The following is an 8140-nucleotide window of genomic DNA, read 5'->3' on the forward strand; positions in this document are numbered from 1 at the left end:
TGTCACCACCACGACACAGGGCAACCCAGAGGGCTGGTGATGGAGTGGTATGGCAGCCCAGCGCAGCACAGGCTCTGGGTAGCCCCACCATAAACTGCCCAGTGAAAACAAGGGGGTGGGGTCACTTTCCCCACCACACTGAGCAACAGTTTCTGCCTGGTGCCACAGCTGCTGCTGCTGCTCAGCCCAGACGGGCAAACTAGGAGCAGGCTCTGGGGCCCAGCAGCAGCGGTGCAGGAGAGAGGTTACCGCACAGTGCAAGGTAAAAGTGGCCCCTCCCCCTCCTGCTACTGGCACTTCCTGGTGCTACTGCCCAGAGCCTATGTGAGGCTCCCCTGCATCTGCTCTGCACTGCCAATGTTGCAACATGAGGCAGTGGTGATGTGGCATAGATGCAGGCAGCCTCACATGGGCTCCAGGCAGCTGCACCAGGAAGAGCCAGCAGCAGGAGGGGCCACTTTTACCCCACACTGAGCAGCAATTTTTCCTGCTGCTACCGCTGCTCAACTTGGATGGGTGAGCCCAGAGGCAGTGTGGAGTCAGGGCTGTGCACACTGGTCCCCACAGCTACTGGAGGGCTGGAGGCAGTGGTGGCAGCAGCGACAGCTGGAAGGAGATGCTTCCACCCGGGTTGCTTAGGAAGGCAGTCCAGCTGCAGAGCTGCCCCAGCACCACTGCGTGCCCAGGGGGCAGCAGGACACGCCACACCTCAGCGCCACCTCAGTGGCACCTCAGCCAGGCAGGACCAAGGGACCTGCCACAACCCAGACAAAGGCCTGCAGGCTGTATTTTGCTCACCTCTGACTTAGTGGCCTCAAACTGCAATTAAGGCTACGCTATGCTAAGCACTATATAGCACAGAATAAGTGGCCAAACTTACCTTGAACTCTAAAGCCAGGTACACACATTACATTTTAACTGGTATAAATGATCGAAAGCCAGTCTATGCCAGTAACAGAGCAGAAGTTTGGCATACAAAATCAGTCTATACCTATAGCTGGAGCCAAAGACAGCTCCCCACTGCCCCACCCCAAGCCCTGGAGCTCAGGGCTAAGCCAACCAGCCATTGTGGCCCCCTGCTGCCTGAGCTGACCAATAGCAATTTGCTCACAGGTCAGCATCTACCGGTGTGCTTACGTGCATTAGTTTAAAGCGCCATTTTCTAGTACCTGTGTTATTGGTACCAATAAACAGCACTTTAAATTAATCTACTGAGCAGTAATTCCTGCACACGTATAAACAGTGACACTTTACTTCAAATTAGTCTAATACACAGTAAAACGCATGCATAGATGTGACCGCTCATAACAAATGCCAATTTTGAATAATTCCAGTGACAGGAACTGATTTTTGTTGATGAAGATGCAGCAAACTGACTTTTAACAAACTTTGCTCCCAGTCCCATGAGGGTTCATTACAATACAATGTTGCTGTTTATGAATAATATAAAGTACCCCTACACTGAACCCTTGTAAGAACAGGAACATTTATACTTAAAGTTATTCACATATGTACATGGACTGTACCAATAGGTATAAGAAATATAGGAAAGGAAAGGGGAGAGAAGCAAAAAAGGCAGCAGTAATAATCGGACTGGTTGAAAGTCAGAATTTTTGTTCTGAAGGAAAAGGCAATTTGTTTTTAAAGATTTTTGTTTCAGAATGAGATAAATGTATACACTTCCCCTGAAAAGGAAAACATTAAAAAAAATTATTCAAAAGAATCAAACTATTTTTGTAAAAGCTTAAAAATGCAAATGATCTTAGGAGTCCAGATTCACAGGCTCCCAGCTCAACTGAGGCTCTTTGGGCTTCTCTTTCATGATTCATGGAAAGCCCGAAGCCTCAGAAGTCCTGGGGACTACAATTGAGCAGGGATACTAGGAGCTTATGAGTCAGCGCTCTTGGGATCCAGGCTTCTAGCTCCATAGTAGGGAACCAAGGGCTGCATTTATCCTGACTCCCTGCTGAGCCTGGGACTACTCCTGAGGCAATCAGCTCCATCTGTTCATTCTTGTTTCATATGCATCCAAATGCAGCAAGTAGGTAGCACAGACAGCATATGCAGTCTTGAGACCATGCCCTATTATTGCTCTCAGGCTGTCTCTCTTAGTGACTTAAATAAACCCTAAATAACTGCTTAAATATCTGTCTGTATACCACCTGCTCTCCCATGGGGCAGCACAAGGCCAGGACCTCATGAATAGATTGCAAAGCAACAATAATGTCTGCATTGTTACTTATATTACATAATTTCCTTATCATGTATTTGAAAAAAAGAGCAAGTAAAAAATATAGCCATAGCTTATACTTCAGGCAAGTTTACATGCTATATTTCCTATGAGAGTATTTCTAATCAAATAAAAATGCTTGTTCATATGCATTATTAATGTTAGCTCACTAAACAGCAAACATACAAAAGGATACTATTTTCAGTAGTGCGCATGAAGTCCTGCCTGTGCCTGACTGACACAATTGCAAACTGAACATTTGCCTAAAAACCTGGATCTGCAGATGCAAATAACCCTGTGAATAAGCAAACAGGACCTGTGCACTACAGCAGTTAGTGAGCTATCCACAGCTGGGACCTTCTAATGTGCACATGGCCCGAGGTAACAAGGCCTCCTGAGCTTTCATGTCCCTGAGGCTGAAAGCTCACAATGTGCCCGATCTTAAAGCAGGTGGCAAGCTACAGTTTCCTTCCTACTTCCAGAGATTACTCAGTGGACTTGACTGTAATTGGACCCTGCAGTCTCTTCCCTCAGGGTTGTGACCAGCAGTTAACACATGCAGCCCAGTTTCCTCTATTACCAAGTACTATTTTATTGTTAGATAGTCCAGACTGAACTCTGAATGAAAGAGAGGGGATTATGAGCTCTCTGTACAGTACCAACCTCCAGATCATAGCCAGGAAACCTTGCTTAGCCTGACTCTCGCACAGGACCTGTCACTTTCTACGGCCTCTTCTCTCTCTTATTCCACACATAAGGCTCCCAACAACTACGCTTGCTTCTTTCTCTAACGGGTCACTTTTTTAACTCTCTGGTATCCTTTGGATCTGTGGGTTTCAGTGTTGGCCAGAACACCTTTGTCTCGTGTAGCTGGAGCCTGAACGTGGCCATCTTCTAGTTAGTTCCAGGTTTCCTGCTCTATTTGCTGGAAGATAGTTTATCTATACCCATTGTTTGGCTTTCCTGTTTATTTCTATATATAACAGCTTATTAAATTGAACTATGGTAAAAGCTGTGTTAACTGGCATTTTAGTATCCGGCACACTCTTCTAGTCAGAATTTCCGGCCGGACGGCTGTGGGGGGAGAGGGAGGAGGGGGAATTCACATACAGTGGCCACCACCACCCACCACCCTGTGCTGCCGCTGCTCCACATGTGGCCACCATGCCGCCCCCCCCTTCCCCCCCAAATCTGGCTGAAAACCCCTGCCTTAGGTAACCAGCATTTTTAGATTACTGGCACACCCTATTTCCCACTCATGCCAAATAACAGAGCTTTTACTGCAAGTATGCATTCAGTTCCCACCTACCCACAATAGCTACATAATAACTGTGCCTAAATCAAACCAATTGTTTATAGAAAATAAATAGTATTCATACACAGAGCTCACTTGGTTTATGAAAGATAATCAGGTGACCTGGACTTGATAATCTGATCTATTCTAGCCTTGTGCTCCTAATAAAGAGTGGCCCATAGGCTTTCATGCTCAATTCCATAGGAACTGTGGTACACAGAAAGGAGAAGGAGCAGCTTAGTCTAGGCACTTCTGGTAGAACCCAACTCTGTCATCATGGTCAAAGGTTTTAGAGCAATGGTTCTCAACCTTTTTCAACTCAAGGCACCTCTTCAAAAATGTCAGGTCTTAGCTTTCACTTGTTTTTTCATGCAGAAAAATAATAGAGCATTTTTTCTTTTACACCTAACAGTGCCCAATGCTGCATGGCACCCCCACAGCACGCTTCAAAAGATCTCAAGCCACCCCAGGGTGTCATAGCACCCTGGCTGAGAATCACTAACTCAAAAATCATTCATTGAGGACCTGAAAATTAAGTCATCATAGTTTTCCTTTCACACTTCACATAACTTTGCACAGCCTGCATTTCCTAATGCACCCTCCTCCAACAATGTAAAATGGTCAGTCATACTCAAATGATGTGTTATGGTTGATGAACACAATACTCAAAGCATATTTGCATTTGCTATCCCATTATCTCCTGAATTGTCACAATGGCTTGAAAACCACTTTTCAAACTCTGCTCTTTACTGTCACTGACAGCTACATAGACTGAAAACTCATGAAGACACAAGAGCAGGTCAGATTGTAAGTTCAATTTTAAATAAAGTTTAACCTTGCAAGAGAAACTTTCCATTTTTAGAGGACAATTTTCACAGGAGTTCATGTCAGAATCAGCACCTACGAAGAGCTAATGCAAAAATATCTTAATGGTATAAAAGAATTTTTACTCATTAAATTTTTAAAATATAAGTAAAGGTCATATGCTAATTTGACATTTCAAAATCACACTCAATCCTTCAGCCTCATAAAAGTAAGTTTGTTTGATTATAACATTCATTGATGTATTCTAAATATGAGGCTAAGAATATGACTTCTTGTTTGCTTTTATGAGGTAACATTTTTTTGGAATAAGACATAATTTTCAAAGGATCTTAAGCATTTGGGGATATTTAGCTCTCTTTTTTCCCTGCAACAAATGTTCATAGTTTGATATGAAAGGGACATGCCAATTTAGGAATCTTTTTTTGCAACAGAAAATTTTGACCAGCTATAATTCTATATAGTTACAATCAGAGTAACTGAAAGAAATGGGAAAGTTATTTATTTTTCAATGCGTTTTCTGTGCAATGGACAATACAATGTACAAAGGCAGTTCTTCTTATTTGCATGTTATTTTTTAACATAGGGAAAATATTTTAAAGAGAGGACATTTGATAAAAAAAAAAACAACAAAATTTGTCAAGAGGAGGGAGAATAGATAGGTATTCTTCTCCAACTGCTAGTTACCACAGCTATCTGAATCATGTTCCTGTATCCTGCACTCCTCCATCTATGGCTTCCCAAACTGCTCTTTCATTTCAAGCTTAGTCTGTAAACTCTCTGGACCAGGATGGTCTTTTTGCTATGGCTGTACAAAGTCTGAAAGACTCTGGGAACCTGTGGGGGTTACCACAAAAGGAGCAAAATAGAAGCAGTTGCAGGAACTACTGTTAATTTAAAAAGAAAATATGAGATTTTAGGGCTAGTGGCCTTTTAAATTAATTTGATTTCACCCTGCTCCTGAGCTGTCAACATGCCTCAGATTTTTGTATGGATGCTGCATGACTAGTATTGTAGAAAGAGTTGGCAATAAGGTGAGAAACAACTGGAGATGTTTTGCAGCCAGTGTAGGAGGCAGTCTGAAATTATGGGTTAAGCACAGCAGCTGGATGTTTTTGTTAACCAATCAGTAGTGAAATGATCAATGATTAAATATCAGCATTGCTATTAGGTTTCAGAGTTAACTACTACTTGGGATATAAGACACCTCACATCTTGTTAATTTGATAGTTTCAGGTTAGCTGCAGAAAGAAGAATACATCAGTTCACACTGATTCATGAGTGGAAGATTTTCTTTATAGGCATAAAGCATAGAAATCTAGTTTAAGAATTTATTTGGTCTTCCAAGCTACACTTCTTTAGCCATATAAGACCTTATATCAAAAATAAGCCATTTAGGGACTAATTTTCAATTTTTAGATGCCCAATTCAAAATATTTAGGCTGTGATATTTAAAGAAGAACATGCAGGGAACTTTGAGTTCTACTGGAACTGTGGATCAACTTCTAACAAGGAGACCCTACCTAAGTCTCTTTATTTCAAACCTGTTACCTGGCACATGTAAAGTTACCATATTTACCCAAGATGACCCTGACACTTTAAGGTGACCTCCCAAGAACTAGATTCTATGCATGAAAAAAATTATAAATTTGTTATAGTTTTCCTTGCATAGAATCTAATTATTGGAGGGTTATCTTTGATTTGTCCCCCTCGCTGCAGGGGGGAAGGCATTGGGGGGCAGGTGGTGTGGGAAAGTTAAGCAGCTTGCTCCCTGCTTGTGCTTGCCCCACTGCCTGCACCCCTACAGCCTTGCCCCCCCCCCACTTCACCCTCCGCCCCCTTACCCTTCCTCCACACCAGCAGACTCTGTCCCCATTCCAGCCTGGGGCATTATGCATGGCCCCAGCCTAGCCCCTGGAACAGCTGAGTAGCTTGTTAAATGGGGGGGGGGGGGGGGGGTTTGCGGGAAACGATTTTAGAATCGAGAAAATACAGCAGTTGTCATTTTGAAAACAGTTGCCAGCACTGCAACTGATTCTGTGCAAGTGTACTCCTGAGGTATGGACACACGTACATCAGATGTTGCTGAAGGGGAACATTTCAAAAGGGCAGCACCTGTTACATTCTATTTATTATGCCCAGACAAGCAGGGAATGATACAAATACAAACTATTATTAGAGAAAAGGAAAAAATAAGTGGTGAAATTAAAAGCACTGCCTCATTGCAATCCACTAGTATAAGGCAACATGCAGGACTTATGGCTGACATGGAAAGACTTTTGATTTTGTGGATTCAGGATCGAACTCAGCGCTGCATGCCTTTGAGTTTAGCCACCATTCAAGCCAAGGCTTTGAGTCTTTTTGACACTGTGAAGCAACAATATGATGAGAGATCCAAGGATGAAAAATTCAGCGCAAGCAAGGGTTGGTTCATGCATTTTAAAGGCAGGTATGCCTTGCATAACATCAGGGTGCAAGGTGAAGCTGCTAGTGCTGATGAGACTGCAGCTCAAGATTTTCCTAAAAAATTGGCTAAAATCACTGAAGAGGGAGGTTATTGTGCCAGGCAAGTGTTCAATATCAATGAGACTGGGCTGTTCTGAAAGAAAATGCCTTCCAGGATGTACATCGCCCAACAAGAAAAAACCATACCAGGTTTTAAAACAGCTAAAGATAGGCTTACCCTTTTGCTTGGTTCAAATGCTGCAGGTGATTTCAAGCTCAAACCCTTGCTTGTTTATCACTCCGAAAATCCCAGAGCACTTAAGGGTTATGTTAAAGGCAGCCTTCCAGTCATCTGGAAATCAAATCGTAACGCTTAGGTGACTGGGGCCCTTTTTGAGGAATGGTTCACTGACTATTTTGTGCTGGCTGTTCAGAATTATTGTGAGAGGAACAACCTTGCACGTAAGGTTTTGTTAATTTTAGACAATACCCCTGGACATCCTTACCCCTGGACATCCTTTGCAGATTTAAAGCCTAACATCAAAGTTGTTTTCTTGCCCCCCCAACACAACATTGCTGCTCCAGCCTATGGACCAGGGGGTCATTTCATCTTTTAAGGCTTACTACCTTAGAAGAAACTTTGCCCAGGCCATCAGTATCACAGACCAGGAAGGTGGACCAACCCTCAAGGATTTCTGGAAGGGCTTCAACACCCTGAATGCAGTGAAGAACACTGGAGAGTCTTGGAAGTAGGTTAAGGAATCCAACCTCAATGGTGTCTGTAAAAAACTGTGCCCAGAATTCGTCTCTGATTTCCAAGGATTTGCAGACCAAGTGGATGAAGTCACTGCTGATGTTGTGAAGGTGGCTGGCCAGCTACAGCTAGAAGTTAAAACAGAAGATGTTGTGGAGCTGCTGGCCTCTCATTGCCAGGAACGGACCAATGAAGACCTTGTCCGTCTTGAGGAGCAAAGGAAGGCAGAAAATCAGGCCCAGATTCAAGAGAGTACTGCTCAAGGTAACATGACAACAAAGTAGATGAGTGAGGCCGTCAAGCATTTGGAAGCTGCAATGACAATTTTTGAAAAAATGGATCCCAACCTCAAAGACCAACAACTTGATCTCTAATGCCGGTGTGTGCTACAGGGAAATTTACAATGAGAAAAAAAGGGCAGCAAAACAAACATTCCTGGATCAGTTTCTCAAAAAGCCATTAAGTGGCCCTAAGTCTCCCCAAAATTCTCTCCAAAGAAGCCCATTCCATGACCCTGGTGAAGGTGTTCCTTCACCTTCTGATTAAATAAAATAGTTGATTTAAATATGGTGTTTATGGTCATTTCTATAAAAAG

General features: G+C 43.1%; 1 pseudogene; it reads left to right on the plus strand.

Moving 5' to 3' along the window:
- Window positions 1-6604: 6604 nt before the first annotated feature.
- LOC102569243 (tigger transposable element-derived protein 1-like) lies at window positions 6605-7829 on the plus strand (annotated as a pseudogene).
- Window positions 7830-8140: the final 311 nt, after the last annotated feature.

This window comes from Alligator mississippiensis, chromosome 3 (assembly GCF_030867095.1).
Source record: "Alligator mississippiensis isolate rAllMis1 chromosome 3, rAllMis1, whole genome shotgun sequence".
Lineage (NCBI taxonomy): Eukaryota > Metazoa > Chordata > Crocodylia > Alligatoridae > Alligator > Alligator mississippiensis.